The sequence below is a fragment of the Pithys albifrons genome, chromosome 2 (assembly GCF_047495875.1).
Source record: "Pithys albifrons albifrons isolate INPA30051 chromosome 2, PitAlb_v1, whole genome shotgun sequence".
Lineage (NCBI taxonomy): Eukaryota > Metazoa > Chordata > Aves > Passeriformes > Thamnophilidae > Pithys > Pithys albifrons.
Window position 1 is genome coordinate 14,099,122 of NC_092459.1, and position 19,978 is coordinate 14,119,099.

General features: G+C 40.0%; 1 long non-coding RNA gene across 1 annotated transcript in view; it reads left to right on the forward strand.

Annotated features, from left to right (window-relative positions):
• LOC139668274 (uncharacterized) overlaps positions 1–19,978 on the forward strand; it is a 70,122-nt gene that overhangs the window by 33,026 nt on the left and 17,118 nt on the right. Inside the window, exon 2 of the long non-coding RNA XR_011697014.1 lies at positions 9,794–9,836. This is a non-coding gene — a long non-coding RNA (uncharacterized lncRNA). The remainder of the gene's footprint in view (positions 1–9,793; positions 9,837–19,978) is intronic.

Genomic DNA, 19,978 nt, shown 5'->3' on the forward strand with positions numbered 1-19,978 from the left:
GCTAATGCCTGTGCTAGAAAACATCAACTCCTCTTTCCATTTCTCAGAATTGTCTGTCAGCCTGAGATATTGCCTTTGGTAAATCAGGGTATATAACTTTGAACAGCTTCTCGTTTCCTTGGTAAAACCCTCTAGATGACAGAGCAGCCAAATCAAACTGGCTCATGCTAGAGCTGCCATCAGTTTGTCTCCATCTGCAGCATGGGGACAGTTTTGAATTCCTAATACTGATATCACAGGAGCATCAGTTCCTTCCCTCAACAAGAACACTACTGAAAGGTCCTTTGAAAGGATATCTCTGCACTGCTTTTAACAAATCTGGTTACTGAAGGCAGAGTTTTCTCCTGTGGGTGTTCTCCCAAATTGCAGCACACCAAAATGTGAGCTGTTGGCAGAGTCTGGCTGTGAACTCTACGCCTGTCCAGCAACCTGTCAATGCAGTGAACATGAACATCAATAAAGCAGTCCTAGTTTACTGCTGCAGGGGCTCTGTCCAGCATCTGTAGCTTTTTACCCTGTGGGTAGTGTGGACAAAGTAACACCACAAGAAAAGAATCACAAATGGATCCCAGCTTTTGTATTCTGGGGGTGGAGAGATGTTTGCATTTCATTAGTGTTAAGTTTGCTATTTCCATGGATTGGAAAGAAAAATCTCTTCGCTCTTTTCTAGAATATAGGGTGGTGTTTACTTTCTCATTTTGAAATTTTTGCATCTTGTGTAACAGCTGTGCTAGGGCAAGACTTGCTCTCTTCTGAACTGCTGCTTTTTTCCTTTGGCCTTTGTTAAAATTTCTGATAAATAACAGACTGTCTACAGCTGTTCAAATGATGTTGCTTTTCCTAAGTGTCACTTCGATGTTCATTCCCACCAATGTGGGCTTTGCTTTAGAAGGTAAATAAGGGAGAGAGAGGGCTTTCTGTTGAGTAAAACTGAACATGTGGGCAGTGGGAAAAAAATCTGAAATGTGAATTGCCCAAGCCTACAGAAGCCATCCACCTCCGGCTGTGATGGAGACACTGTGACATCTTGGCAGCATTGCAGTGTGCAATTTTCTTTAAATAACTAGTGGGGTTTTTGTTTGCTGCAGTTGGTGCAATTTCTTCACATTTTCTCATTTGAAGGTAATCTGTTTCTAAGTAGTGATTAGTGAAATTTGTACATGGAAAGTTTTACTACCGGGCTTTGAATTTTTGCAGTGGCATTAGCTGTGCTAGTGCTAGAGGGCTCACCCCTGTAATAAATAGTGAAAAGATAGTGTGAGTGACTTAACAGTATACTGATCTATGGTTGTAAAGATAACTTTGTATGATTTATATCAATCTATGATTTAATTTATCTAGAGGCTTGGTCTAAAAACTTTCTAAAATCACAGACCTTGAATAAAAGGATCTTATGGGCAAGGATTTTATTTTTCACACGCTGTATCTCTCCCTTCCACAGCAGTGTTCTGTCCAATTTTTTTGCTTTTAACCCTTAGGTACAGATCTCTCTAAGAAGCTGAAGGGCAGAATTTCTTCTGGATTTGTAAAACACATAAAAAATTTGAAGAAACAATATGAGTGTAAAGTTTTATCTTTGTATGAGGTTAGAAATTTAATTTCTATAGAAATCTTTAGGTGAGGTTAATACTCAGATGAGAGCAATTTATTTCCTGTTGCAAACTCCTTATAAAGACAAAAATATATAATTTATAGTTCTAAATAGAGAGGAAAAAGAATGAACTGAAGTAACTCAACTCTGTCGTTTCCACAGCTGAGGACACAAAGTAATAATTGTTCCTTAGCTAAATTATCACAGAAAAGAACAGCAAGTCATTCATTTCCACATGAAAAAGCGTAAAAATAGGGTTTCTGTAAGACTGATTGAAAGGTTTAAGATGAGAATATCAACGTGAAGATTTTCCTTTAAAGGTGTTAGATCTGCTTAGACTGGAATTGGTCTTGCTTTTGCTCAAGTGTAGCTAGCATAAACCTTTAGTAATTGAATAAATGGAGAGCCAGTGCCATTGTTTAAGCAATTTTTTAACAAATATGGGGGATTCCAGATTCTCAGATCTTATAGTTTTTTTAAAAAACTTTCTCAGGGCTGTTGTTGTAACATTTTATATCATATAAAAGGCAAATGTTGGTTCCAGTATAGTACAAGCACTTACTGAAATATGGTAAATCCAATGGCCCTGTAATTCCCTGGGTGAGTCTTTAAACACAGGAGGATGGCTAACAGCAGTGCTGCAGGGCAGAGAGATATTCTGTTGGTAGATATCAAATTCTGGTGCTTTTGGAAAGAAGCTGGGTTTGTCAGTTACAGGGAAATCTCAAAAAGGAACTTGAGAATTTTGCAAGCGGGTGCTTCAGGTTTGCTCAACATTTTGAGGGAAGTGTAAATCACTTCTAAGTAAGCTGTGACGAATGAAATGTTCCTAATTACAAGCTGCTAGCCAATCTTTACACTATATTTGCCTGAGTAGCACTTAAATTTTACAGCATATTTTATAGACAAGGAAGTGTGACTAAATACCTGCAACATCAGTAGACTTACGTGGGAATAACAGGGAAAAGAAACAAGACTAACTCCTTTGGTTGAATAAGTTAATTATTTATTGGATCAGAGGTGATAAATTGGGGACCTCAGCCAAAATCTGAGTGATGAGCCACTCCAGGCACTTTCCACCAGCTTGGCAGAGAGGCCAGGGACTTAATGTAGGCAGAGGATGAACTATGCTCCGGTCTCCTGAGATGGCTCTTTCTCTTGAGGGTTATGGGCAAAATGGTGACTAACGAGAAATACATGTCCTGCTGGAGAGTGGCTCTCTGTGTTCACTGGATGAGTGAAGACCTGCAGGCCGCTTTTCAGTTGCAAGTGTTTTAATGGTGGCAAACACTGGGGCATCAAAAATGCGCATGAAAATCGCTGATCTTGGTTGATCTTGGGACCTATTTTTCCTGTGACAGCTGGGGCCATCTTAGAAGAAAGCAACAATAACAATGCAATAAAAGTATTTCTCTAGACCTTTGTAGTTGGTGAGAGAGGATGTTCAGTTTACCCAGATAGTGGCCATAACCTGTGAACAGTGAGGCTCGTGCACGCTATTTTCTGCAGTGTGGTTCGGGGAGGCTGACCACCAGCTGCTGCTCACAGTAGTGGAACAGCCACACTCCGAGCGTTGGGCAGATACACATCTAGGTCTCCACTGCTGGGAGCCAAAAGCATGTGGCTGCAGCCACTCGGTGAACTTGTCTTTGATGCTGCTGTTGTGCATCTGTAACGGCTGCACCGAGGCCCTACATCTGCTGGGAACAGGATTTTTGGTTCAGTATTTAAGTGTCTTTGAAACTGGGCTATCATGCAGAAGAGAAGACAGGGTTCTTCACTTTGTTCGAGCAAAAGGTTACTTGGAGAATTGGAAGGGTTTCTAGGTTCACAGGGTCAATTAATTCCTTTATTATAGATATATTTGTATCATAGGGTCACTTTACTAGCAGGCACAGCAACCCTGTTCAGTCTGATAACTTGTACTCTGATTGAAAAGCAGAAATTAAGCTGGGAATACCAACAGTGGAAGGAATCAGACGGTGCTTTGCTGTGTCAAAGCTGGTGTTGTGTGACATTTCACCTTGAACTGGCTGGTGAGAATTTTAAATGTGAGGATATTAGTCAGCACCTTGCTTATGGTATGTTGTATTTTCATTGCCATATTTTTGTTAATGAAAGGTGGCTTTCTTGTATCTACAACTGGAAAATATTTGTTCCTCATGTGTATCATCTGGATACAAATATTGTATCTAGAGACTGTGTTTTTAACAAATAATTGCCTTTTCATAATAGGTACAATAGATAGAGAAGATCTACTTGAGCAGGCAGTCCTTTGCTTTACCACAAAGGAATTCTATCTTTTGCAATTGAATCATAATATTTGCTTGTGTGTTCAAGTTAAATGCCCAAAGCAGGATTTCTATATCCAGAATTAGAATTCAAGGGTTCCTAATTACCATTCCCTTTTCACATGAATTGTTTTTTAAACCATCTCATAAAAATCCTATTAAAAAAAAAAAAGGAAACAGAATTCAGCCATCCCCCCAACCTTTCACTGCACTGATATTTGTGTAAGAAAAGCTGCAAAAACTCTTTATGCAGAGCATATAAAAGGTAAATGGATTTAATTTTTAACCATAATATTTTAGTTTTCTCAAATTTGTCTTCTCTCCTGGAGGTGCTGTACAAGGAAAGAGAATCTGTAACCCTTATGCTAGGATTATTTGGAATATCTTCTATATTTTCTGTGATTACAAATGTCTTTGATACATTGCGGGAAGGGTTTGTTGGAACAACAGGTTCAATTAAATGATGAAGATTTTGGCTTGTGCCAGATTCCAGTTTTGTCTTACCTGCCTATTTTTTCATGCACATAACATTCATATTAGTTTCCTATGTTATTATATTCTCTGCTTCCCACAGTAGAGTAGGCTTTCCTTACCTATTTTTATTATAGCAGTTAGAAAAATGTGCTAAAAACATACGTGTGGTGTGTGTCCTTGTGTGGAGTCTGGTGTTTACACTTTTAGTGGGCATTTCACTCTCAGCCTTTTCCATCCCCAATACTTTATGTGGTCAGCTGTGGCTCTGCAAACCTGGCCAGCGCCCTGTGGGAAGGCATGAATAGCCCTTGTTGTGCTAAGCACACCTGTGTTCAGTGCACAGCTGTTTGGTTCACAACAGGGTTGCTGTTAGCAGTTACGAAACATTTTCACACCACCCACCCACTATCCACTGGTTTATAACATTTGCTGGCACTTCTGTCCAGCTTAAACTTTTTTTTTTTTCAAATTTAAAGGACACCAGGATACTTTATGTGTAGGAACAACAAGCCAAATTTGAACTGCACCTTATGAAAAATATTCCCTCTTATGTGTCAAAGATTGCTCTTTTTGTGTCTGTGATAAATCTGCAACTACAAGAAAATATGTTACTATTTATTTTAATCTATTCATAGTTATCAGACAGTTTTGCACTGGCCAAAATTTAAGCAGGCTGGAACATTACTGTATTTTTTCTACATATTGTTGGAGATGCAGAGTGACCTGTTTGTTCTATGTTTTATCTGTATGTTACAAGAAGAAGCTGAGACATTATTGGGCAATAAAAGGCTCCCTGTGTAGCATTATTTAACACCTCAGAACTGATTGAATGGGTAACTTCACCCTTCTGAAAGGAAGATGGCTTAAAGCTCACTTTTCTTGTAGTCTAGATGATATTATCCTCAAAGTGGAAAACTGAGCTAAAACAAAAAAAATTCAAAATGAGGTGTCTAAGTGAAGCAGGTGCTCCATATGGACAGGAAAAAGACAAATTAACGTAAAACCTGCTTCATTACTATAGGAGAATGCTATTTAAATACATAGACTAGGAAGACAGCTGAACTCTTCTGTGTAGTTTTATCAGCTGTGTTTTGTGTCTCTCCATGACACAGTATGTGGCTCTTTTCTGAAAGCAGGACAATGTGTTTTGACAGCCCTTGGCAGTGAGAGCAACAGTGAGAAAAGCAAACCAAAGTGATTCAAATTAACATGAGCTGGCTGTTGTGAAGCTGGTCCATCCAAAGCATTTCCCATGAAAAGAGAACCTCAGGTATTGTGATTGAACATAGCCAACTGAGTTCCAAACAATGAGGAAGTGCTGCTGCTAGTGCTGCTCACCGTGCTGCCACCTATGGAGAAGACCACTTTCCTTTGGTAAGCTATGGGGGCATTTTGCTCTAGTCCTGTTTGACAAGGTGAACAGTTCCTACTCTGAGCTCCATGTAGCATCTGCAGGGAAAACAGCATCAAGTGGAAAGGCAAATCTCAATTAAAATTGCTTTAGGTGACCTTGACAATTTCTGTAGGGGATGGCTTGCATGGGAATTTGTTGTTTTTCTAGATTACATATGAGTGTGTGTTTATTTTGCCATAATGTAACTACTGATGGCTATTATTTTTTAAACACTCCGGTGCTGATCAGAAGGAAAAATATTGAGAATTTTCTATACCTTATTCATTTTCTTAACTCCTAATTCAAAAGAGGAAAATGTCTTAGAATTAAGGATTCTCTGTTGAAGCTAGACCAATTTCTATGAGGTCCAGTCTTGCTGACTTGACTCACATATGACTAGTTTGAGGAATTCAAAGTGGTCCAGAAAAGAAAACCCTCAAAAGTACATCAAAGCTGAAAAATCTGATTTCTGTCATTTATGTTCTCTTCTGGTCTTGCAGAACATTTTTTTCTTTCATGTTCTTTTAGTGCTGGTGAAAACATACTGTTTTTTGAGGTGGGCAATCCCATGGTCTGTCTTTCTGCACCACAAAGGTATTTACCCCAACATTATGACTTCTTAAGAATATTTCTTTAACTTAAGATCCTTTCATTTTGCTTCCTTCTGAGCATCTTCTCTCATCTCATCACCAAATAAACCTTACTGTAGATAATTCAAAGTATCTGTTGTTTTCTTCTCCTTCCCACACCTGTCCACATTTTACTTCTCATACCCAGTGTCTTCCTACTGTCATTCCCAGCTGGAAGATCTCCTCATTTTCTTTTTCCCCCTTATGAGTTACGAGGAGGAAGTTAACCCTTCTACTGGTACTTCAGTCCTTCATGATGTGTAATAGATTTTATCTGCACTGTGTCCTGTGAAGCAAGGAATTTATGCAGATGCAAGAAATTAAGTAATTTGCCCAAGGTCATCAAGAAACTTAATGGGTAAATTAAGAGCAAACCTCATGGATCCCAATTCTTGCCATGGAGGCTGTAATAGCAATGCTGAGGAGAGTGGAAAGTCCAGGCAGATGATTTCTGCTTCTTACTTATGGCCAAACATGACACAAATAGAGGCACCCCATTCCTGACGAGGAGAGGCGGGAAAGTGGGGCATAATTCAAGCTATTCAGATTCTGCTATTTAGCATTTGCCGATCACTAATGTGATATTTGCAAAGTATAATATTTTCTAACAGCTGTAAGAACAAGAGAGCCTAAAATTTCTCCCTATACATAATATCCATGAAATTGCATTGAATATTGTAATGATGTGTTATGCTGCCATTAGCTCCCTGTGAATACCTAATTTGGAAGGTTAATGAAATTGACAAATGTGTGTACTGTATGTGCATTGTCAGTACTAGTTAATGGCAACTCTCACATTTTTATTTGGAAAATTATATAAAACTGAAAGTGACAATTATTGTAACTTCATCTTTTTTGGAATCTAGCACAGTATGCAGTTTATTTAAATAGGGTTGTATGTGTTTTAAATTTGTATATCATCATATGAAATCCTTTACTCATCATGTATTAATATACTTAATTTTTGTATGAATGAATGCATGTATTGTGGTCTTTTACATCATACTGGGCCAATATTTTTGGCTTTTTTTTTTGTGTATTCCACACTAAAATACCATAAGTCCTTGTCTTCTTGTTGGCTCAACACTGCTTGATTACAAAGCTCATGCCAGTTAATTCAAAGAGACATCGCACATCCAAAATTAATTTCTCCAGGCAAGGAAAGTGTGCTAGAGCACAATGAAAGAATATGCTCTTGTATTTTCTGTACATGATTGAGCACCAAAAAGGTCACCTGCAGCCGCTGTGTCTTCCATATATGAATTTGATAAGATCCTTGAAGTGTGGCTCCTAAGTATTTCTGTGGCTTTAGAAACTGCTTCTTTAGGTCAAGGTCACATTTTTTAGGTGTAAAGAGTCTGACTTAAGATCTTATTTTGATCTAAAGCTGTTCAATTAGACAGTTTTATGTGAATGATCTCTTATGGTCTTAGTGATCTCAGATTCAACACCCGGGAAGTGAGAAGGCACACTGTGGTAATCCCCTGTGACACACCACAGCAAGGATAATGTTGGTTCATCCGACCCTTGTGAACTAGAAAAGGATGGATGGATGGAGTGATAGCTACACAGCCCACTTGCCCTGTTACTTAATTTTTGTGCATCTCTTCAGCTTCTCGTGGAGTTTCTTCTGAGGAAGCAGGTGTCACAGAGCAGGGCTGCTGCCCTGAGTAGACCATATGTCTCACTTCCAAGAACAAAGCAGTCTTTTAAACCCAGCACTATATTGAGCCTGTGAGTCATGAATCTTTAGATCAATAACCAAAATGTTTTTAAATGTGGGGGCAGCCCCAAACAGAGTGACTCAGCGCTGGCAGTTCCACATTCAGCACGCTTCGGTGCAGGGTCTGGTTTCAGATCACTGATCGCTGGAGCGGGGCCAGGTGATGTGTGGAGGCTGAGGCGCTGCTTGCGGGCACGGAGAGCAGAGTTTTCTGTTTGATGCTCAGCGCACCTGCTCCTGGGTCAGCTTCAAGCAGGAGCTGTGTTCTCAGGCTGTCCACAGTGCTGCCTACAAGTCAGCAGCCCATCTGACTTTCTGACATGTTTTATAAGGGGACTTGGAGCTGCTGAGGCTTAAGATGTTCTTAGAGTCTCTTGTGGCTTTTCCCCCTTTTGTCATGCTATATTAATAAATACAAAACCTGGTGGAGGGATACATCTATTCAGATGCTTTGTTGTGGATGCCACAGATTCCAGTGGTCTAAAACTCTGAGGATGTTTCAAATGCTTGTCCCTCTCACACTTGACAACAAGAATTCTTTCTGCTTTTTCCCAGTCCTGGTGGCCATGTCACATCAGGCTCATGGTAACCCCAAGGAGGAAGCTGTGGTCCATTAATTGCCCTACAGACCTCTACCCCAAAAGCACAGATCACACTTAAATGTTTGCATCAGCTGTGGTTGTCTGTGTACACCCTGATTTGAAACAGAAAATTTGGAGCCTCGAAAAGCTTCACATTGAGATTTATCTTGATAAGTGGGAGTGTTTTGCTCCTCTGTGGATTAATAATTTACTGATAGATCAGTAAGAGATATTTGCACCTGGCCTATTGAAAGGACATTGTCATTTGAAAATGTTAGGCCAGTTAATAGTCCAGGAAGAGGACACTGAAGCCAACTCCTGAATGGAGGAGGGGAGATGAATCTGAATGAACCTTCATGCAAAACTCCAACAAGGAGTTTTAACTTAGCCTTCTTCCTTGGCTGCAGATTCCATTCAGTGAATACATATTTGTGATGGAGAGTGTACCCCAGCTTTGAGGTCCTGTTCCTGAGGGTCAGATGTGGCAGCTAAATACGAAGTGACACAACAAGGATAGAAAGAGTGATGGGCCTCTTGGACTTGACTTTAGAGGAGGTTTTCTTTCCTTTTTTTGCCAGCCACATGTTAAAAATCTCTGCAACTTTGTTACTTATTTTGGATTTTATAAATGAGTATTTTCCCTTGCTTTTGATTAACTGGGCTTGTGCTTAGGATGACTTCTAATGTGGGCTAGCATGAAAAAACCTATTCTGAAAACTGGTATATAGGCACAGTGTAGTTACATCTAGTCCACTTGATATACCATTATCAACAGAAATTGCCACTTGTGCAAACTATGGGACAGTAAGGCAGCTGGTAAAGTAGGAAAACTATACTAATGTAGAATATTTGGTTGATCAGTACAAGGCAGGGAGGTCTTGTGCATACCCAAGAGGTCAAAAAGCATATTGAACCTGCAGTTTTGAGTTCCTTTCCAGGGCTCTGGGGAAGCACATAAAATGCAGTTGACATGCTGTAGCTTTCCTTTGAAAGCTCTATCTCTTGTATATTAAAAGATATTTGGTAGTTTCTGCAGGCCTGAGCATATTTCATATGCCTATGCATTCTTCTGTTTGTTTCTGACCAATATGCTTCTCAACTCTGTTTGCAGGAGGAAGATAAAATTGCTGCTGCTGAATCAGATCTACTTCAAGGTCAGGAACTACACTTATGTACTCTTAACTAATGAATTTGGAGGACCTCTGAGAAAGAAAGTAATCATGAAGAAATATTTCAAATTAAATGATTTTTCCTCGAGAAAGATAATAGGGCTACCAGATTTTTGCAGCTTTTTGACATATCAAGCAGAAGTAGAAGAAGGTTAATGGTGAGTTATATTGAGGGAGGATGCTGCAAGGACACCACAGGGACTGGGTCTGGGAGTGACAAGGGACTCCCTGAGTTGAGAATGAAGGAGCTTTACCATGCAGGGCTTGTCCCATCACCTCCAGCAGTGATTCCTTCTAGGAAGCTTATTCCCACCCCGAGGGTACCAGTTGTAGAGCTCTGACTCCTCAAAGACCATTGACTTTGTCAACAGCTAAGATTGCACCAAGAGAAAGGAAACCTCTCTAGAAGAATGATTCCTTTCCTTTAACAGAAAAAAATTCCACTGGAAATTTGGCTACAAGCACAGAGTGTCCTCTCAGGGCTGTAGGAAAAAATGAAATTGAGCACCGTAATAGAAAATTCTCTTGATATCTATGGAACATAACAGAGGCCCCATCTATCAAGCAGCTGTGGATAATTATTGATTCATTATGATGTATTTCAATATTCAGTGAAAAAACTCTTGACTGACCTCAAAAGATGCCAAACTGAACTCAGTGAAAGATAAAATAAATTCCATGTCATTTAGCCAGCAGAATTTGGAGAAATAAGGTTTCATTTATTTTCTAATAAAACCCACCAGGTATAACACACAGAGAACCATGTTATACCTCCCCTTTTCTTAGCTTTAGACACACCACTAGTGAATGCATTGTACCTGAGGTGTAAGGAATGATGCTACACTAGAAAAAGAAGTGGCAAAAATTCACAGTCCTGGGAACGGCAATATTCTGTTGTTTGTTGAATGTATTTATTTTAGCATATTTTCCTAAAATATCTCTACTATTAAAAAAAAAAAAAAGAGAAGCTATGCCATTTCCCCTAATGTGTTTAGTACAAGAGCCACAGCTCTGCCTTGCAGTTGTTTTCCCAAGATAGAGGAAAACATAATGCTTTGGCACTCGAGGAAAGTCTTGATTAAAATCTCACAGCTTAACCTCTGACTTGCTAACCTTTGATTTTAAATGTAAGAAAGGTGGGAATACCTGTCATCAAAATAGTTCTATTGAATTAAGGAGATGCAGACAAAATAGCAATGTTTTTGATGTGAATTTTTGTTGTGGTACCTTCTACCTGGGAGGAAAATATTGAAATATTGCTTCTATCTGAGGTTTGGGGGCAGAAATCCTACTAAATCAAATCTATCCAGATTTCTCTGCTAATCTTCTGCACTCATAGATGGTGAGCTAGTACTCATGATATTTCATAGAATCATAGGATCACAGAATCCATTGGGTTGGAAAAGACCTCCGAGATCATCAAGTCCAACCCTTGGTCCAACTCCAGTCCATTTACTAAATCATGGCAATCAGTGCCACGCCCAATCTCAGTTTAAAAACCTCCAGGGATGGTGAATCCACCACCTCTCTGGGCAGGCCAATCCAATGCCTGATTACTCTCTCTGTAAAGAATTTTTTTCTGATCTCCAACTTAAATTTCCGCTGGCAGAGCTTAAGCCCATAACCCCTTGTCCTATTAAGCTTTGTTCAGACACTGATAGTATGAAAGTTTTCATGGCTTACATGGTTCTTCTGATTTTTTCTCTATTCTTTGATTAAATTTGTGTTGCTCATAACACCCAGCTTTCAAAATTTCCCTCTATTTCTTCCATGACTAGGTTTGTCATAATCAAACTGGAATTTCAGTCAGGTGGAAATACTCTACCCACTGTCTACTTCAAAATGGATCAGATTATGTATAATTAGCTTTCCATAACCACAATCAAGTGTTAGCAGCATTTTTCACAATCCACTTGTCTTCCTTGTTGCCCTGGTGGAAAATCATCTTTCTGGATCATATGCAAGGTATTCAGGTGCCACAGGGATCAGCAACAGAATTTCCAAGGAGATAGAGGAGGCAGCTTCATAGCAGCACTCCCTGATGAGGGGCAAGTCCTAGCCATAGTGCAAGGCTGTGCAGTGTACAAAAGCTGAAAATAAATAAGTGCTTATCCCAGTCTCTTTCTTTCTTCTGTGAGCTCTGCAGCTTTAGCTTACTATGCCAGCCTTTGCTGTACTTCTAATTTGTTACTGTTTTCAGGAGAATGATTGCGGTCTGAACAGGTTAGCCCTGAAGGAGCAGGTTGCAGCAAGTTTTGTGGGATACAGGCAGCATGAGGAATACAGCGCATGAGGGATGCTCAGCACCCAGCATTACAGGATTCTTCCTTTTTGTTGACTTTGGTGGGTGTGCCTGGGTGAATGAGATTTACCTGTGGGAGTTGTAAAGTATGTTGCTAAGCTTATTTTTGGTGTTTCTTTTAAAAATCTCCTGTGCCTGTTGCCAAACATGAGAGGTTTGTTTTCAGACTCTAACTTCTCAGGTAAAGCCATCATGTTTATTCTGACTCACTACATCAACACATAAACATGAGATTTTTGTTTACATTTATTGCTCTTTGTGTATCTTTATATGGCCTGGAAATATTTTTTCAAGGCTTTATTTCTGAGTATGAAAGAATGAGAGGAAGTCACTATATAACCAAATCTCAGTAGATGCTTTTGGGTTCATGTGTTGGCAATGACACAATGGGATATGGTTAAACATGACACAGGTTTTGGTTTATGTTTTCTGGGATAACTAACAGCCTAAGCTTTGGCCATTATTTGACATTGAAAATATTTTTACACTTTTCAGCATGAAAGCAATGAGTCATCTCTGAAGTGAGTGTTGCCTGAGTAGTGCGTTTGAGGAATGGTTTGGGGCAGGCTGACTTGCATTCATAGGTTCTATAATCTGTCATCCACTTTGCAGTACTTTAACATACAAACATTTTACAGGCTGCAGACAGTGGCTCTCTGCTCAGATTAACCACAAGCTCTTTCTGCTTCACCATGGTTTGACTTCCCTGATGATCCACACATCAATGTGTTTGCAGACTGAGTATATGTATATCTGCCTATAGACTTGTTAAGACATGCACAGCACAGAAATAATTTTAATTTTCAAATATGTTTGTTTGGTTTTGACTGTGATCTGGCAGGTCATTTATTCATGGTAAATCATTTTTGTGGTGTCAGTTGGTCAGTGTTGTGGAGTGCTGTTAAATGTTGGCCCATTGTTTTCAAAACTACAGAGAAGATAATTCATGGAGGGTGTTACAGAATCAGGTCAGGAAAGACTTTGAGAGGTCATCTAGTCCTGCTGCATTGCCTTAAGGCAGGCCTCCAGTTAGTCCCCCTGCTGTCTGCTTAAGCTCACTCCTGGTGTCTTGTCCTGCTCCCTGATGTCTAAGTGTGAATGTTCATCATCCTCTGACTCACCACAGTTTATTGAAATAGATCTCAGTTTATTTTACGAAGGCAAGCCACAGGCTTGTGGAAACCAGGTGAATCCTACTGCTCCAGTAGAGAGGCAGAGAGAAGTAGTAGAGAGAGGCAGAGCAGGTAACTGAAGGTCTGGAATGAGCTAGGATAGGTGAAGCTCTCTGCCATGGCATGTGCATTCACATCCTTGGCTTGATCTTCTAACTGCTGAGTTTGGGACCTGCTTCTCAGATGCATCAGGTTCTTCATAGCTCACTTTAGCAGAGGTTGTTCTGAATTGAGGAGCAGGCTGATCCAGCAGTCCAGTAAATTAGTGCATACTAGTAGCTGCTATGGCTGGTTAGATGACCTGATGTTTGAGGCAGACTGTAATATGCCACAGGAATGCATATTCTCACCAGAGGCACCAGCCATTCTAGTGTCTTTGCCATGCGCTACAAGGGTGGCAGCTCCCAAAGATGATGGGCCTCACTACTGGTGAGGGATGTGGTTGCTTCCAAATGCTCCTGTAGTTCTCTGCATCCTTTGTTACAGCTCCATACTGAAACATGCTAGCGTGTTGTTGGCAGCAGCTTCCCCCAGTGAAAGATGGGCAGGAAGAATACTGGGATTCCCCACTTCCTAGCCCATCATGGAGTGCCAGCGAGGCTGCATTCAGCTCTATAGTGATCAGCTTCACACAGAGTGTCTCCCCATGCAGGGGTATAGGGGGTGGATGGACTGAGGCCAAGGCCAGGCATAGAGAGATATCCCCTTGTCATTACCTCTTGATTCATCCTGGGTTTTAATTTTCGATTGCTGTAATTCCAAAGGAGTTTGTTCAAATGGTCAAAACCAGCAGTCCTAGGAGCTCATTCAGAAGTTTCAGCTAGTTTATTTTTGAAGAGTACTTTCTCACTTGTTCTGACATGAGACATACAAAGGTAATGTGTTCCTCTCCCTTTCTTTTTTTCAGCATGTAGAAACTTGTTATCAGTTTCATTGTGGAGATGAAAAACTACATCTTGAGCAACATCTATAAATGTCACAGGGATGGGTTTTTTCAAGTGTTTACTGAGAACATATTATGTTTTAGTGTCTCTATCATAAATACCTTTCTGTTAATCTTTCACCCACACTAAATCTATTACAATCTATCAACCTTTCTAAGCAGTAATAAAATGTTATCAGCAGTTGTCAGAGATTATAAGTGACAGACCATAATGTTTTCTAATGATTGTCATTATTTAGAAGGTTGTTTGTAGTTTTACAGAAAAATAATTAGATCTATTGCATACATTTGAAGAGAGGGGAGTGTACCTCCTCTGATAGTTTACTCTCAAGAAATCTAATTTGTAAATAATTACTTAAAAAGAAAAAAAAACACAAATGACCAAGCTAGAGCTGAATGGAAATTCAAGATATATCTAGGCAAATGCAGGCGGAAGAGAATGTGGTTTATGCTAAAAGGACAAGATATTCCCAAGGTGAATACATACAGTTCAAGTTTTTAATCTACTGTAAACAAGACCTGAAGTCTGAATGCCCAAGACTACAGTTCCTTTTTTATCAAGTTGTCATCTCGTTGCACACACAGAAATAGGCTTTGTGAAACTATTACTTTATATTATGCAAATTATTTTTCCTTTAAGAACAAATCAATACTCTTTCATTTACACTACATATTTCTGCAACTGGAGAAGTGAAAGGTTTGAATGGGACATGAAGATGAGAGTTTCTTGGTCCCCTTAAATTTTTAAACATTTTGGGGTTTTATTAGTTATTTATTTTGTTTAGTTAGATTTGGCTTACAAAGGAGTATCCTGTAAGCACAGTGTTCTGGCTGAATTTCAGTGTTGATATACTCAAACAAGATACATGTCCCTGATTTCTCAATGATGTGACTATATTTTAATTTTTACTGTTCTGATTGATGGTGTTGCTGAGTCTGGAGAAGATGCAGCCCTAATCCTAGCACAAGCTAAATCATAGAATCATAGAATCAGCTAGGTTAGAGATCATCAAGTCTAACCCTTGATCCATCACCACTGTGATTACTAGATCATGGCACTGAGTGTCATATCCAGTCTCATCCTAAAAACCTCCAGGAGTGGTGAATCCACCACCTCTCTGGGCAGGCCATTCCTGTTTGACTTGTGCTCCTCACATTGTGTTCAGTCAGCTATCCCACACCTCCTGTCTTCCATGTACCAATCCACCATGTGCTAGTAGATCCCTATCTCCAGGTTCCCTGAAGCTACAGAGCCTTCCTATTGCCCCCCTGGTACAGCCCCTGAGCTTAAAGAGGACCACAGCCAGGACCCATTCTTGGGCAGCAGCCCAATGGCATCTCCTTCCCTTTCTTGTTTTCTCTCCTGTTATATGACCCCTAGATGTGTGCCAGTTGAAAAAGGGGACCTATGATGCAGCACATCAAATACCTGTAGTGAAGAGTATTTTATAGTTTAATGTTGTTTCATGCCCAGTGAATGCTCACCACTGACCTGCTTTCAGAGGGTGTGAAAATTCTGTACAGATGTTAAAGGTCTCATGATGTATCCACAAGCAAGCTCACATGTACACACACACACCCACCCACCCCCACACACCCACCCACCCACCCACCCACCCACACTCACAGAGAGGATTCTTTAGGCTAAGTGACCAGTTTTGGCACAAGCGAGGACCAAATGGGATTAGTGTAACTGAACTGGATCTTGGCTTTTCAAACACAGCCCTCATCCAGTCTGACTTTAGGACACAAACTTGAAACTCATTCCCTAAGTACACCCTCTTCCCTGACATCAGTTTTCCCCATGCTTGGAATGGAGATCAGGCATTCACTCAAGATGAACTTGCAAATGCTTATCAATTTCTGTGTATTTTTTGAAAAGTTTGGTTTATTTCTTCTGGTGGGTTTCTGTTGGCCATTGTAGGTGTTGACTATCTTTATTCCTCTCATCATCTCTTAGGCATTTCTAGAGTGTTATGCTGACTGCCTTTTTTTGTCTCTAGTGATCTCTGTTTCTGCGCATGCCAGAAACTCCCGTTTAATTCTGTTAACAAAAAAAGAATAATGTGTTTAAAAAAATTAAGCTGATTTGTAGCTCCTTGGTAAAAACTAAATGATGCACTTATTCTAAGCAAAGTAGGCATTTTTAGAAATTAATTTCTTTTCTCAAGCTCTCCATTACTCTGGAGAAAGATGTGCATCCTAAAGATATTATAAAGTAAGCAGAAAACCGAACTTGAAAGGACTGGCAGTGTTTAAAGTTAGTATTTGGAGTATATCTGCAAGAAGCAGCAGTGTTTAAATGGGAAATTCCAGACTATAAATTCTTTTTCAGCTAGATTATATGCAGTACAAGTGTTGACTTTCAATTTATACCTTTGACATGACTCATTGAATGTTCTGATTCTGAGTTTATTTCTCCTGTCTTCATCAAAATGGATTGAATATAGGGTTATCCAACCATGATGTGTTGTCTCTGTGCCTCAGATGTTATATTGGTGAAATCTTAGTGTCTGGCACTATCTAAGAGGAGTATAAAAATTTGATTTGGTCTCCAGCCAGATTTCCTCCCACTCTGGAACAATGATGGAACATCTGGAGAACGCTGTATTCATTAACCCAAATCCTGAACACTTCGCATAATACCTGATCCTGTAAGAATCTGCTTAGTTTTCCAGGCTATGTAATTTGTGTTGGATGCAACTAGAGCCCATTTAGTCAAAGGACCTTGTCACTTACATTTTTGAGCTTTTATCTGACATTACGCTTTGTCATAATTGATGATAACAAGATTCCCATTTGTTTTCCGATTTTAAATGCCAGTTACATGCATGGTAGCTCACTCCATTCTCTCTCCTCCAGAAATTTCTTTTTATTTGTCATTTGTGTTTTCAGCTGGAGACTTTAGGGTTTTACTTTACCCATAGTGTCAGCTGAAGCCATATGCCAAGAGGCCTCTTAACTTTCCTGAGGATGGATCTTGGAATATCAGACTGGCATCAGTTTGCCACTTTTATTGTTTTTCCTGTTTTCATAATCTCCCCTTCTCACAGTGGCAGATGCACACCAGTATTGTGGCTGTCAGAATAGCCACTTTCCTCCTGGGGTTTCATGCTGTGCTCTGGCCAGCTGCTGTGGGGTATACAAAAGGGATGCAGTTGGTACATCCCAAGGTTTGAATATCCCCTGTGATTTTATACTCTGTGCTTGCTTAAGAAAGGGATTGTGCTTATGCCTCCTGATGACCTCAGATCCTCTGCATGGATTTGACTCTTGGTGAGACTAAATAAAGCTAAACTCCTTAACACTTATTTAAAAATTACTCTGGTAATGCAAAACATGCTCAGCTGTCTGTTGTAGGAGAGAAGGAATGAGGCAGTTGTTACAGCAGTCTGGAACTTTTTTCTGCCTCTACATTATAGGTATGCCCCGTGCTTGACCTTGGCCATGTCACACAGGCTGAGACCCAGAAAATACTTACACACTTAAATCCCACTGTGGAGGATGGGATAGGAGAAAGGTCCAGATTTTCAGAAATCCTGATATTTTCAGAGCGCCTCGTCTGCAAAATGAACATGGAAGCTCATGGTTTTCTTCAGTGGGATGTATGAGAACAGATGCACCATGTTTGTACTCACCTTTGCCAATCCCAAATGCTGGATCAGAAGGACCTAAAAGTGTATGTTATCCCACTACCTGCCTCTTCTACTGATGTTTTAAAATGTTACATTTTCTTGCAGGGTTTGGCAGAGACGGAAGAGGGTTTGAGATGGAAACAGAAAATTCTGCCTTTGCATTTTGTCAATACAGCCTCCAAACTTTTATATAAAAACAGCTCAGAAGGGCCACTTTTCCAGGCCTTGACACCAGCACTGCCGAAAGAGTTAAGGCTATTAGCTGGGTGCCATAAAAACACTTAGTGTCTCACTTCTTCAAAGCAATGTACAAATACTAACTAATTAATCTTCAAAATAGCCTTACCTCCACACCCCACAGTCAACCCTGATTAAAAAGTAAATATTCCTTCTACACATGTAATCAAGGCTCAGAGCTTTATTCTCTAAGAGGGTAATTGACTTGTGTCTTGTTTGTGATTTTGATAAACAATTCAGAGTTTTCCAAAGGATGCAGAGCCAGAGGGAAGGTCAGTAGCACTGTTGATGTATGAAGTGAGAAGTGCTTCCTCCCTAGATGTTATCAATATATTTCTGAAACTATCTTTCTTTCCACAATGATATGAGAAAGATGATATTTATGGTATGAAATACTGTATCTGGCAAACCTGAGCTATGGTCAGAAGAATGCATGAGTATCATGGTACTTTAGTATACTCTTTAAGGTACCTAAAATTTCAGCTTTCATTGCTCAGTGGTTTTACTGGTATACAGAAGCACACCACAAGGCAGTTCACTTGTTTCAGCTCTTCCCTTAGAGTGGATCCATCACTGGACCCAGTGACAAAGTGTAACATTGAAAACAAATTTATCATTAGTATAAAATAAGGGGGAATTGCTGTAGTTAAGAAAGATATGTATTAATTCATCTCAGATGAGGTTGTGTCTCTTAAATCTGACCCTAAGAACACATAGATGGGAGAGGCTTCATCACAATTGATTTGTCTCATGCAGCTGTGACAGTGACATTTAAAATAGAACTACTTAGTGATCACCTATTGAAAACTGTTCTCATCAGACCTGGATATTCATGCTGCTGCACAGATGATACTCTTACAAGTGCGCTCACTACTTTTAAATGTTTTGGTAGAATAGGGGTGTACAAAATCCCTTGCAATACCCAGGCATTTACATGTGGAGATATCTCAATAAATAAATTCTTGTAAACACCAAAGGTAGCCTTGAGCTGTTCCAGGTGAAGTTCAGGTTGGACACCAGGAAGAATTTTGTCAACTGAAAGGGTGGTTAAGTATTGGACCAGGTTGCCCAGGAAGGTGGTGGAGTCACCATCCTTGAAAGTGCTGAAGAAATGACTGGATGTGACATTTAGTGCTATGGTTTGGTTGCTGTGGTGGTGTTTGGTCATAGGTTGGACTTGATGATTTTGGAGGTCTTTTTGAACCTTAATGTTTCTATGACTCTATAAGGGAGTGCCAATGTCAGGCCTGCAGCCAGCACCACCCTCATAGACTCTGCTGGCAAGAGGTAGGTCCATGGCCCTGTGGGTCAGTGCAGGGTAGGGCAGGAACCAGGATCTACTGATCTGCTTGTTAGTCTGGGGGCTTAGCTGTCTGATCAAGGTATTGCAACAAGTTGCTACTGTTGTGTTCACCCTTGATTTTACAGCATGGGTACTCTACTGAATCTTAGACCTTGTATGTATTACTGTAGATTCACGGTCATATCTTGTCTATCTGAGATCTGAGCCTTAAAAATGCCCCCCCCCTTTTTTTTTTTGTATGTGTGTGTGTGTGGAGAACACAGTCATCCTGAGTGACCGTGGGAGGTTGTTCTGTTCATTCACAACATGTGGGTCAGTCATAGTGATTTTCTACTCCATGCTTTAAGGATAAACATTTCAGGTGCTGAAGTGTATTGCTACTGGGAATCAGAGGTTGTTGATGTAAGTGAATGTAAAAAAAGTCTCAAGTCAGGGAGTTGTGTAGCTGAGTTGGCAGAGATGGATATCTGCATGAAGAGATGAAATGTGTTTTTATAGACAGCAAGTTTAGGCAACAGCAATAGTTACATTGTGA